This window comes from Aythya ferina (genome assembly GCF_964211825.1).
Source record: "Aythya ferina genome assembly, chromosome: 13".
Classification (NCBI taxonomy): Eukaryota; Metazoa; Chordata; class Aves; order Anseriformes; family Anatidae; genus Aythya; species Aythya ferina.
In genome coordinates, this window is record NC_140311.1 from 1,312,717 (window position 1) to 1,325,294 (window position 12,578).

Sequence of the window (12,578 nt, forward strand, 5' to 3'; positions counted from 1 at the left end):
AAGCTCCTGGATCCTCAGCGGCTCCCCTGGGGCTCGGGGCGCTGTGGGGGTGGCTGCCCCCAACCCCGCAGCTCCCCTGGCCCCCTCCTGGCCCCCTGGCCCCCCGGGGGGGACACGGCACGGGCTGCTTGCACCCTGTCCTGCCTGGGGATGCCCAGCGGGTGCCGGCCAGCACAGGGCCTGCAGGCAGCCGAAGCGCAGGGCAGCGAGTGCCATGGTGACATCCAGCCACAAACTGCCCATCCCGGGGGGGGCCTCAGCTTCTTTCTGTATTTATTGCTCTTTTGGGTCACGTTTGGGTCAGGGCTGCACGGGAGGGCAGAGCTGGGGCTCAAGTTGCTGCTGGGACCCCCCAGCCCTGATGCTCATCCAGGGGACACCCACACCGCAGGTGCTCCAACCGGGGGTCCCCAGGAGGGCAGACCCGAAGCAGCCCCCCCCAGGATCCGTGGCAGATGGGTGAATAAATGCAAACAGGACGGGAACATCCCGGCCAAGGGATGAGCTAACCGCGGGGCCAGGCGCGTTGATGCAATCTGGGGAAGGTGCAGCCCGATGGGAACCGTCGGAAAAAAGTCTTTGACCTCCCTGAACCCTGGGAAAGATTGAAGCAACACCTCCGGCCCGGGGAGCTGCAGGCAAAGAGAAAAGCATGAGCAGATGTCCCCCACGGCGGGGGGCACGGCCAGCGGCCAGGGAGGATGAGCAGCATCGGCAGGTGCTGCCCTGGGCTGCATCCCACAGCCACCGAGGGCAGAGCACCGTGCACTGCCCGGACCCTTCCTTGGCCCTGCCGTGGGCAGGATCGGGCTCGGTGGCAGCTCGGGGAGCTGGGGCCATCCCCGTGCCGTCCTCCCGCAGCACGAATCGCGCCGTGGCCCCGGAGCAGCTGCAGGTTCCCGCTGGAGGTGGGAAGGGCTGCCAAGAGCCATCACCCTCCTGCAGCAATGCTCCGGGGTCTGGAACCAATTATTCTCCGGGCCCAGGAATTAGCACATTACAAAGGCAAAATGACTTCAAGAACCTGGAATGGGATCAGTTTTTGCTCAAATTGTCACCTGCTGACCCTGCCCCTAGCCTCGGTGCGGGGAGGGGAGGCTGCAGGGCAGCTGCGCAGGGCGCGGGGCCCTTTGAGGGCAGGAAAACCCTCGCCCGCACCCGGCAGCTCCGGGCCGAGGTTACGGAGAGGTGTTGGTGCTCGTTCCCCGCGTCAGAGACATTTTTCTCCCTCCCAGCTGAAGCTCTCCAGAGCTCAGCCCCGGCTGAGAAGTGACCTGGGGATGCCGCGCGCTCCCTGCCCAGGCGCACCCAGGTGCTTCCCACCCAGCAGCAGATTCTGGAAAAGCAGATTCTGCCCCAAAATGCTGCGGGTGCTCAGGATGAGCAGCCTTGTGTGCAATCCCACCCCATATACCCCAAATATGCCTTCCTGAGCCCGGCAAACCCAGGGGTGGGCGCCTGGGGGGCACGAGGCGGCCCCGGTGGTCTCATCCCACACCACCCAGGGCAGCGTGTGGGTGAGTCTGGGGGCTGCGATGCCCCGTGCCCTGCGTGACCGGACCCCCCCCTCTGCCTCCTGGCTCCAGCTGGAGAGAAATCCTGCTCTCGCCTCGCGACCGAGCTGAGCGAGCTGGAGAAAATCAACACGGGATTTGCATTAACAGCAGTCGCTACAACAAGAGCGCGGCCAAGCACAATATTGGGAACTCTGTTTCCCCCCCCCCCCGTCCTTAGTGCTTCCAGATGGAGCCCCTCGCGCAGACCAAAGGGTAGGGGCACAGCCCCAGCCCGGCTCTCAGCACGGATGCTTTCTGCAGCCCCGGCCCCGGGGGGGGGGGTGAGGAGGGACAGATCTGCCCTTTGTTCGAGCTCCCAGCCCCACGCCAAGGCAGCGGAGAGACCTGCAGCTTCCCCAGCTTCCAGAGCAGCAGATTTATTTCCGCTTACATCAGAGAAAGTTAAAAAAAAAAAAAAAAAAAAGAGAGAGAGAGAGAGAGAGAGAAATAGATCAGGATATTCTGTAGGTCCCGCGGGCTCTGTATAGGGGAAGACATCCTTGGAATAACATCACTGGCCCCAGCGCTGCCTGCTGAGGCCAGCCAGGACCCGGCCCCTCTGAGCACTAAAATGGCTCTAGCAGAGTGCTAAAAACCTTCACGACCCAGGAGGGAGCCGTCACCGCCGCGGGCCCCAGGTATTAAGTAGGTAGCAAGACCTGGCACGGGCTGCTTGGCTTACACCGAGGCACACGTGCTGGGGTTGGCCATCAGAGCGAAGACGATCCCGAGGAAGGGCCAGACCCCAAAGCCTGGCTCAGCCCCCGCTCCCCTCGCCAGGAAATCCCTTCCTGGCCGAGCTGCCAGCCCGTTCGGCTCAGGGTGCAGTGATAAGGACGGAGCCTCCCCGTGCCGATGTGGGGTGTGCGGGTGCAGCCCTGCCCATGGCACCCTCGGTGCCGCCGTGCCGCTTTGTGTCCCCCCTCCACGGCTCTGCTCGTGTCCTCGTCCTGAAACGAGCAGGATGATTTGTGTCTGGGCTTTGCATGAGACTCTTAATGCCTTGGGCAGCGGCTCCTGCTCCTCCCAGCCCCCAGCTCTGGAAATTTCTTTCACTGCTTCCTCCGGGCGAAGGGCTCGTCCATCAGCACCGAGCCACCCGGCTGCTGTCTTGGGGACAAAAAGCCCCGAGCGTGAACAAAGCACCTTCAGACAGACACAAAATCAAATTTAGGTCACAGATTTCTCATTTTTTCGCCACCAGCCCCTCCGGCCTTTCTCCACCACGGCGTGAGGGCCCGGGGCAGCCCGTCCCGGTGGCGCTGGGGACGGATGCGGCCGTCCCCGTCCTGTTTAGGCTCAGGCTGTTTTCGGACCGCCGGCCGTGTTTATCGGCCCGCCCGGACCCGCTGCAGACCGGAGGCAGCTGCAGCTGCGGGGAGGAACGGGGAGGGGGACGCTTTTAGGAGGATGCTCTCCGGACCGCAGCTTGTTTATGGGGCCGCGGCTTCCCCCGCTGAGCCCCCGCAGCTGCGCCCTGCACGGGGGTGCTCGGGGCCGCCCGCTTGGGCTCGGTCTCTGTGCACGTGGGGGTCTCGAGGCCCTAATCCTGGCTGGGATGGACAGGAAGGGGCTGAAGGCAGGAACATGGCTTGGGTCCTTCAGCCAGGAAACCCGGCGAAGTTTTAGGCTGCCAGCTATTTCCAGCGGCATGTTTTACCCCAAAGGGCAGCGTGGGGTCAGGCTGTAGGAACACAGAACCTCTACCCCAGGTCCATCTGCGTTGGGAGCAGAAACCTGACAAAGAGCAAAAAGAGCTCAGCACGTGTGATGCTGCCCCAGCCTCTCGGTGTCTCCAGCCCAGCCCCTTCCAGGAGCAGCAGCCCCCCGGGAGCCACTTTTCCGTGCACTTTTCAAGTCTCCTCGGGCATCTGTGTAAAGTTTTAGGCCTGTGGACTTTCAGAATGGGTTTTTTTTGCTGCACGCTTCCCATCACAGCATCTTCTCGCTGCAGATGCGATGCAGGGAGCCTGGGGGTTGTGCAGGGCAGGACCACGAGGGGTCTCGATCATGCCCCCAGAGCCGGGGCATGGCCAGGACACGGCTGAATGGTGAGGGCTGAGGGGTGAGGGCTGGGGGCTGCAGCTTCGCTCTGTCCTCGGGTCTCCAGAGAGGGGACCAAGGAACTCTGTCAGCCTTTGCTTTCCTCGTTCAAAGAAGCAGGACAAGTCATCAGCCCAGGAGCCACAGAGCAGCTTCTTCCTGCTCCTACCAAGGCCACCACACACACGGATCAATTCCCCCTGCTTCCTTATCAGGGCCCAATAAAACCCTGCCTCTCACTGCAAACACTCCTGGATCCTTTTCCTGCGGTGCCCATGGGCGCAGCCGGCCCTGCCCATGCTGGGGGACAGCGGCCCTTGCACCCCGGGAGCTGCCAGGGGCTTGGTGAAAGTACCCAAAACTGGGTCAGAAACTGCTCTTAGCAAACGCCAGGGCTCAGGACCAGCCTGAGCTGGAGGCAGAGAGGTCGGGAGCGCAGGGCAGCACGGGGAGCAGGCAGAGATCTGCGCTGCCCGCAGATAAGGGAGGATGTTAAGGGCTGGTTTTACACACCGAGATACAAAAAGCCAACTCGGGGAGGATAATTGCTCGCAAAACAAAGGGGCGCTTCATATTTCTTGGCTCCCTGACAGAATTAGCGCAGCGAGCGCTCCCTGCTTTCCTTTCATTCTCCTCCAAAAACATCGCTTTCCTCGGGGAGGGCGAGGAGGAGGCAGCGAGCACCGCCGGGCCCCCGGCAGCGCCGAGCATCCAGCTGCAGGCGGGGAGCGGGGCGCAGCCAAGACCCCTCACCTGGCTGGGGCCAAAGGATGCTCATCCCGGGGCTGGGGGGATGCTCGTCCCATCCCACATCCCAGAGGGGGAGCCCTGAAGCCGGGGTGCCTGTGGCAGCTCCCCCAGCCTGCTCCGTGCTGCCCAGGCTTGTGCGTGTCCGCGGCGGGGAGGCAGCGTGCCAGCGGCGCGGGCTGGTGCGCGAGTGGCGGGGAGGCGAGCAGCTGGGGAAGAGCCTCGGAGGCTTTTTCCCAAGCTCGGCGAGCTCTCTGAAGCGGCGTGGAGCTCGCCCCCGTACCCAGGTGTCCTTTGAAATGGAGCTCGGCAGCCCCAGCGCCGAGCAAGCCGCGGCAAGGCAGGGCAGGGCAGGGCAGGGTAGGGCGAGCGGCCGGCCCGGGGCACCGTGCCCGGGCTGCGGGGTGCGGATGGGCAGGTGGGGGGGTTCCTTGTGGGACGTGGAGGTGGCACTGCCCAGCCCCACCGAGCCCCAGGCCTGGCAAAGCAGCAGTGAGAAACGTGCCCCGTGGGGTTTGCACCGCCTTGGGGGAAGAAGGGAGGAGGAGGAGGGTGGTGGGTGAGAGGGGAAGAGAGGAACGGGATGGAAAATGGAAAAGGGTGGGTGGGCATTCAGCCCCGGGGTGACGTCTGGGTGACATCCCCAGTGCCATCACCCCGACCCAGCATGGGGAGCATCACAGCTAGTCCCTGGGGGTACCAGAGACACCTCGGGTCTAGGCTCCCCCTGCTTTATCCCAGCAGACAGTGCACGTGAGCCCTGTCGTTGTCAGTCCCTGCAGCAGGGGGGTGCCAGGAGTGGGGGTGACACTCACTGCTCCCCCTCGTGCCTCCCCGTAACCCCCCATCCCTGTGCTCAGCCCCCCCAGACCCGGCTGCAGCTTTTCAGGCCTCCCCATAAAGAGTTATTCAGGGCTGGAATTAAAAAGCTGGAGCGTAAAAGAGCGCTAAAGGGAGCAGTGGCAGAACCGGATTTTCTTTTATTTGATTTTTTTTTTCTTTTCTGAAGGATGCTGTATTGAGCCGAACATGACAAATATGCCAGGAATGTTTGCCCTCGGGGCTTGGGAGAGCAGGGAAAGGCCCAGAGAAAGGCACCGCTGGCACCTTATCAATGCACTGGCCCCGCTGTTTGTGCAAAGGCCAAGCCCCGGCAGCAGGTCCCTGTGCCCCGCGGGCAGGGTGCCACCAGCACGGGTGCCTGTGGTGCCGTGGGGCCGTGCCACTGCTGCAGCGATGGGTGACCTCCCCTCCGGCTCCACGGCCACCCTGGGCACCGGGCAGCCCCGTGCCCTGCCCCAAATCCTCCTCAGGAGATGAAAAAGCAGCAGAAAATGTCACAGCCTTCCCAGGAGCCGGGAGGAGATGCGCCGTGGAGAAGGGGACAGCACTGCCTGCCTCGGGGGCTGCTCCATCCATCATCGTGCTGGTGTCCTCCCCGCCGGCCTCCCCATCCCTCTGCCCCATCCCAAAGAAATCCTTCCTCCCAAGGAGCTTTCTTGGAGCAAAGATCACGCAGCCACTGCCACGGGTCCCCCGTTGGTGTCTCCAAACCAAGGAGAGCCCCAGCCCCGCTGCCCTGCTGCGCCGCACAGCCCCGGCCCGCGAGGCAGCCCCGCGCAGCAGGCTGGGGCCGGGGCTAATTAACAGTCCTCGTTAAAAATATATTGTGGTTGGTTTAAACGAGGTTCCCCCGAGCCAGAGGAAGCTGGTGAGGGACTGCGGAGAGATAGCGAGTGAACGAGGCGGCCAGGGAGGGGGAGGCGATGGCTGGGTGCATTTATTTCTTTCTTTACCTCCATTTCTAAAATAAAATAAAGTGCCTCTCTGTAGCTGTAGGCGCCCTAACGTCTATTAAAGCACCACATAGGAAATTGTAAAGTACAGGAAAACAGCCCAATCAGCCTGACCCCTTAACAAACTCCAGCCATAGCCAAAGTTGCAGAGTAAACAAAGCAAATCCTCCGCCGCCGCCAGGCCTCGGCCGGGCGCTGGGGCTGCTCTCCCGGCCCCGCAGGGATCCCTCCGGGATGCTCCCACCTGCCCCAAACCCAAGGATGCTCTGCCTGGCCGCAGCCCCTTGGCCAAAATGCTGGTGGTGAGCGTCTCAGGAGCTCGGAGGGGAAGGCTTGCTTCGAAGCGCGCTGCTTCCTCTCCTCCGCGCTGCGGGCACGATGCTCGGGGCCAGCCGCAGGTCCCGTCTCCCTCTCAGCCTCAGGCTGCTGTGTCCCCGAGCCCCGGCTTTGTCCCAAGTCCCCAGAGCCCCTCGGACACCCAGGGCAGCCGTTAGCATCGGTCCCACCCAGGTATGGCTCCGTTTCCCTGGACACAGATAATTCAGCCAGAACCTGAGCAATTTTCTGCGCATAATAGCCAGAAATTTGCTCTCAGCGGCAGGCTCTGAAATCAGCATCCCAGCGGAGACAGCCTGGATTAATCAGGCCGGCCACAACTCGGAACAAACCTGCTGATTAAGTCTTGGCAGAGGTGCTCAGGGCCTCCCCGCGCCTCCTGCCCCGGCACAGCACGAGCTCCGAAATCGCTCTGAAGCGCCGGGCTGCGTTCCTCTGAGCCGGCCACCACCAGCGCTCAGCCTCTGTCCCCCACGTCCCTCGTGCCGGGGACACTGGGGGCATTATCTGAGCGTGCCAACCCTGCCCATCCCAGGGGGATCCCTCCGGTGCCACCCGGACCCGGAGGGGGAGGCCGGAGGGGGAGGCAGGACGCGTCCCCCCTCGCTGCGCCTGGCGGAGCGGCCGGATGTTTACGTGACGGTTTCTGGCTGGTGAAGGACACGCAAAGCCTCGAAAAAAAAAAAAAAAGAAAAAAAAAAAAAAGAAAAATGAAATGGAATAAAGCAAAACAAAACAAAAAAAAAATCCCCTGTTGTTCCCTCCAGCGGATGGAAAGTAAACACAGCTGCTCCGCTCACCCCGAGCAGCGCCGTGCGCCCCGGCCCCCGCCCTGCGCCCCGCGGTGGGGACGCGCACCCGGGGGGCCCCTCGCCACGGGGGACACCCGGCCCCCGGCTTCTCCAGCACGACTGGATGGAGCAGGAGGTGTTTCTGCAGAGGGCCACGTCTCATAGCCATGGCGTTAGCGTTTTCTGGCTCATTTTTTCTTCCTTGCTGTGATGCCTGCAGCCGATGCCAGGCGTGGCTGGGCTGGGGGCGCAGAATGGGGTCGCCCCCGAGGATGCCACGGGGCCCCCAGAGCCCGGCAGTGATACGGGTGAGGGCTGCAGGCACCACCGCCAGCATCTCCTCCCTTCCTTCTCCCTTCCTTAACTTCCAAGCAGCGGCAGCTCCCTGCAGCGGGGCTCGGCAGCCCCCACCCTGTGTGACCCGAAACCGGGGAGCACCCAAAACCGTTCCCATATTTCCCATGCAACGGCAGCAGCTGCGGGGCAGAGGCGCAGTGGGAACCTCCCCGAGAGCTTCCTTGCCCCCGAGAAGCGCTCGGGGCTGGGATCCCAATCACTCCCTGACACCTCGCAGCCCCACGCCCCGGCACGGGCACCCTGCGCCCCCCAATTCCACCCCACTCATGCTGGGTCCCGCACGCAGCCCCCGGCCCCACAGCCCCCGGGAGGCTGCGGGGGGCTGCAGGGGGCTGCGGGGGGCTGCGGGGGTGCTGGGGGGGACTCGGGGTGCTGGGCTGGAGTCTGCTCCCGACCTTTCCATGGAGCTCGGCTGTCCTCTAGTGCCCGCCCGGCTCATGGCACAGCCAGGCAGATGCGCGAATTGGGGACCTCTGCCCCACCGAGCCCGGCCCCATTTCAGCCTCCTCCCCCCTTTTTCTTGGCCTTCTCCTTCTTGCTGGCCTCCCTCTCCTCCTGGGCTCCAATTTTTCCGGCCTCCCCACAGCCTCCAGCCTCCCCCACCCCTTTCTCTCCCCTCTCCTTCAGGCCTCCTCCGTCTCTCAGCCTCCCCCAATTTCTCAGCCTCAGCCCCTTCTTGGCCTCCAACCCGTTTCCAGCCTCACGTCCTGTTCGGGCTGCCCATTTCTCTTTCGGCCTCTATTTTATTTTATTTTATTTTATTTTTCCCTCGGTTCTCCCAACCCTGTTCACCTCCCACCTATTCCAGCTCCCACTTTTTCTCAGCCTCCGGGTTTCTTTTTTTGTTTGTTTGTTTGTTTTTCCCCTACCGCAATTTTAATTCCTTTATTTGCCCTCCCACCCCTTTTTGGCTGCTCCTTTCTGTCCAGCCTTCCCACCCATTCGACCTCTACTTCTTTTCTCTGGACTCCCCACCCCTTTTTTGGCCTCCAGCCCCTTTCCAGCCTCCACTTTGGGGAGGTGCAGGACGCGGCGCCCCTCAGAGCAGGCATTTAATCCTACAAAATGAGGCTGTGCCCCTCTAATCCAGCTGACACCCGCCGAACCCCATGGGCTGTGAGCCCAGGATCAGTCCCACAGCACAACCAGTAATCCCCAGGGAGATGATGGGAAGCCAGCCGGGTGTGGGATGTGGGAAGGTGATAAGGAAAAAATGGGTAAGGGAGCACAGGGGGGGCACCGCTGGGCTCCCCACACCCGCCCTGGCTCCATTTAAGCTCAGACCAGCGCCCTAGGGACAGACCCTCCCCCGCCTGGGGTCCTCCCCCCGTGCAATGTCCCTGGGGGGGTTCCCAGCTCCCATTTTCGTGCCGGGAGCTCCCCAGCCGCATCCCCCCCGTTTTAGGGTCGCCCCGCGTGGGGCTGGGCCGAGGGGCGCAGCGGTGCCGGTGGCCCACGCGGGGGCAGCAGAGGGCCGGGGATGCTCCTGGGGGGGGGTCGGGGATGCTCCTGGAGGGGGGCCGGGGATGCTCCTCTCCCCCCCCAGGCATCTCCAGGGCCTGTCAGCCCGAGCAAGGGCATTGCAGCTTTAACCACCAAATAAAAAAAAAATAGATTTTTTTTTTAAATAAAATTAAATAAAGTAATTAATTAAAAATAAATTTAAAAAGGAATAAAAAGAATAAAAAAATTAAAAAAAAATAAAAAATAAATAAAAAATAAAACTAAAAATAATAAAAAATAAAAAATAAAACGAATAAAACGAATAAAATTAAAAAATTAAAAAAAGAAAAATAAAATTAAAAAAATAAAAAATTGAAAAATAAAAATAATGAAAAAAAAATATTTTTTTACAAAATAAAAATAAATTTTAAAAATAAAAAAGAATAAAAAGAATAAAAATAAAAAAAAAATAAAAAATATAAAAAAGAATAAAAAATAAAATTAAAAAATAAAATTAAAAAATATAAAAAATAAAAAAAATAAAAAATGAAAAATAAAAATAATAAAAATAATAAATATAATCAATATAATAAAAATACAAAATAAAAAATTAAAAAATAAAAAGAATAAAAAGAATAAAAAGAAAATAAAAATTAAAAAAATAAATAATAATAAAAAAGAATAAAAAATAAAAATAAAAATTAAAAAAAATAAATAAAAATAATAAAAATAAATAAAAATAATAAAAATAAAAAATTGGAGAAGCCACCCGTGCCCGGGGGTGCCACCTTCCCTTCTGCCCCGTGGGGTCGAGCTGCCCTGACCCACGGTGGCTGAGACCAGGTACCGGGCCCCCTGCCCCAGCAGGAGGAGCGCTCCCAGCCCCCAGCCATGGGCGCAGGGGCTCAGCTCAGGTCTGAATCTGCAGCCTGAATCTGCTCTACACACACAGCCCCCCCCCATAGCCCCCTCTCTCCCCCCCCCCCACCCCGTGATCTTCAAAGCCAGGGACCTGGCAGCCGTTCTGAAGGGCGGGCAGCGCCTCGGTGCCCCAGCTTGGCACGCAGCTCAAAGGCTCAATTAGCAACATCTGCTGCTGCGGGCTGCGCAGCCCGCTCCCCGCTCCCCTCCCTCGCCACCGCTCGCAGCTGGGAGCAGCATGGAGCGGGCCCGGGGGGGGCTCCGCCAGCGGCCCCAAAGGCTGTCCCCAGCGGGGTGGCCGTCGTGCCGGCGTGGCGTGGCACCGCCGTGCTCCTCGTCCCCTGAGACTTCTGGCCCCAGGTGAAGTGGAGGGGCCCCGGTGAGGTGTGCGCGTGCTCATCTCTTGCAGGGGATGGTGAAAAATCTCAGAGGAGGCACAGGGGGGGTGTGGGGGGAGCACGGGGAGATCCCTCCGAGCGGGGATCGATGGATCAAGGGCAGCAGGATTGGGGTGGGATGGACACGGGTTGGGTTCACGTGGAGAGGACCCCAGGAGGGACCTGCTCGCAGGGTTAGTGGCAGCAGGGGAGCAGTGGGGGCTGTGCCCTGTCCCTCTGTCCCTCCCCAGTCCTCCCAGTTGCAGAGGTGGCTCCAGGCTGTGGAGCAAGGGGTTGGGACCGGCCTCGTGCGCCTGGCAGCGCCGGTGAGGGATGAGCCCCTCCAGGTCGCCCAGTGAAAAGCCACGGGGCAGGCAAAAGGGAGAGGCAGCGGGGAAGGGGCGCACGGCCGGTGTGCTGCAAACAAAACACAGAGAAACCAAAACGGAAAGCAAACCACAACCAAAAACCCGAGGCCGTGCACCGCGGGTCCCTGGGCACGGGGCTGCTCCGGAGAGAGCCCGGCACGGCTGAGCTGGGAGGTGACGTGGCAGCTCCGGCCGTGGACCCGCTGGGAAACGCAGCCCGTGGGAGCCCCCCGCCACCTCCCATTGTCTGGGAGCTGAAGCAATAGGAGCCCTGGCCCCAGGAGCCCTGCGCTCTGCAGGCTTTCCCAGGGGGGTCGTATAGAAGCAGGGCTGGGCGCTGCTGACACCGGCCAAGAAACGCGGCCAAGCGGTGCCACGCGAGGGCCACCGGGGTCGGCAGGGGACAGGGCTGGGGGGAGAGGAGGATTTGCGGATGGGGGTGAAGAGCGCGGGGTCCCCCCGGGGAGAGGGGCTCCTCAGCCTCCCCGTGAGCCACCGAGGGCAACTGGGTCCTGTGGGGGATTTTTTGGGGCAGGGGGCTGCTGAGGAGTGGCACCCAGGGGAGCACAGCACCAAGGCACGGCTCTCCTGCCCTTCCATCTCCCTCTGCAGGGAGGTTTGGGGTGTCAGGGTGGCCGTGGCCCTTTCTCCACCTTCTGGCAGTTGTGTGGATTTGCTGCTCACCAGAGCAAGGGCGGCTGAGCTGTGGAGCTCTCAGGGCCTCTCTCTGCACCAAGCAACCTCATCCTGGCTGCGGGAAGCCCTCCCAAACCACGGGCATCCCTTTGGAGACCCCGCTGATGCCCAGCAGGATCCCCCCTAGCTGGGAGCTGGCGAGCTCTGTGATGGGGGTGGGGGTCTCCTCTGGCACCTGGTCCCCCTCCTGCCACAGTTCATGGCTTGTTTTTCCCAGCAAAATGCCAAGAGACCCGCAAAACGCATCACGGAGAGCCTTCACAAGGAGCTGACCGAGCCTTGTTGCGCACCGCAGCACACAGCAAGACGCCGGCCTCATCTGGCGGGGGCTCCCCTGCTGGTTTTTCCCCCCCGATGCCTCTGCTTGAGCCCCCGTGTCTCTGCCTGGTGTCGGAGAAATGTTAACAAAGCGCCCTGCCCGCCGGGCAGCCAAAAAAAAGCGGAGACAAGGCCGGGGAAGGCTGAGCAAACGGAGCCGTTTGCTCGCGAGGGGCTGTGTGTACACCAGCATTTTAATTTTTTTTTTTCTCGGTGAAAGAGCAGGGGCCGGGAGGAGCAGGTAATGTTTTCCCAGCGAGGGAAAACCGGGGGCATAGCAGCGCGCCCTGGAAACGGCCCCCTCGTCAAACAGGGCCGTGTTTGAGCAGCCGTATCGGGGCTCGGCGCTGCTGGCGGGGCAGGGGCAGGCTCTGCAGCGCTGCCCTGAGCAAGCACAGCTGGGACCAGCTCCCAGCACGGCCCCCAGCAGCTGGCAGCGGGTGCCCTCCTGCTGCCCCCAGCCCCCGTGCGTGCACCTCGTGCACTTGGGGAGCAGGGTCGGGAGGAAAATAGGGTCCTCCGGCCAGGCTGGGGTGGGAACAGCAGGGTTTTGGGGAGACAAGTGGGGGTTAAAAGGGAAAAGGCTTCCAAAGCGGCTCCCTGCTGAGGAGAGGAGGGAGAGCAGAGAGGCTCTGCTGGCACAAACAGCTCCTGGAGTGCTGGGCTGCCCGCAGCCAGCCAGGCCTCCGCAGGAGCCCCAAACCCAACCCCAAACCCAACCCCGCGGGATGCTGTCTCCCTTCCTGCACCGAGCATCTCATCAACAGCACGTGGGGCTCTGAAAAGGGAGGAAAATCCCCCAGCAGGGCTGGGCGGCGAAGAAATGAGG

At 61.1% G+C, this 12,578-nt stretch overlaps 1 protein-coding gene across 1 annotated transcript in view; it reads left to right on the plus strand.

The window, feature by feature from the left end:
* The first annotated feature begins 1,538 nt into the window (after positions 1–1,538).
* LOC311443785 (protein Wnt-11b-like) overlaps positions 1,539–12,578 on the plus strand; it is a 132,207-nt gene continuing 121,167 nt past the window's right edge. The window contains exon 1 of the mRNA XM_084534252.1: positions 1,539–1,551. The gene's annotated coding sequence lies outside the window, so the exon portion shown is untranslated. The remainder of the gene's footprint in view (positions 1,552–12,578) is intronic.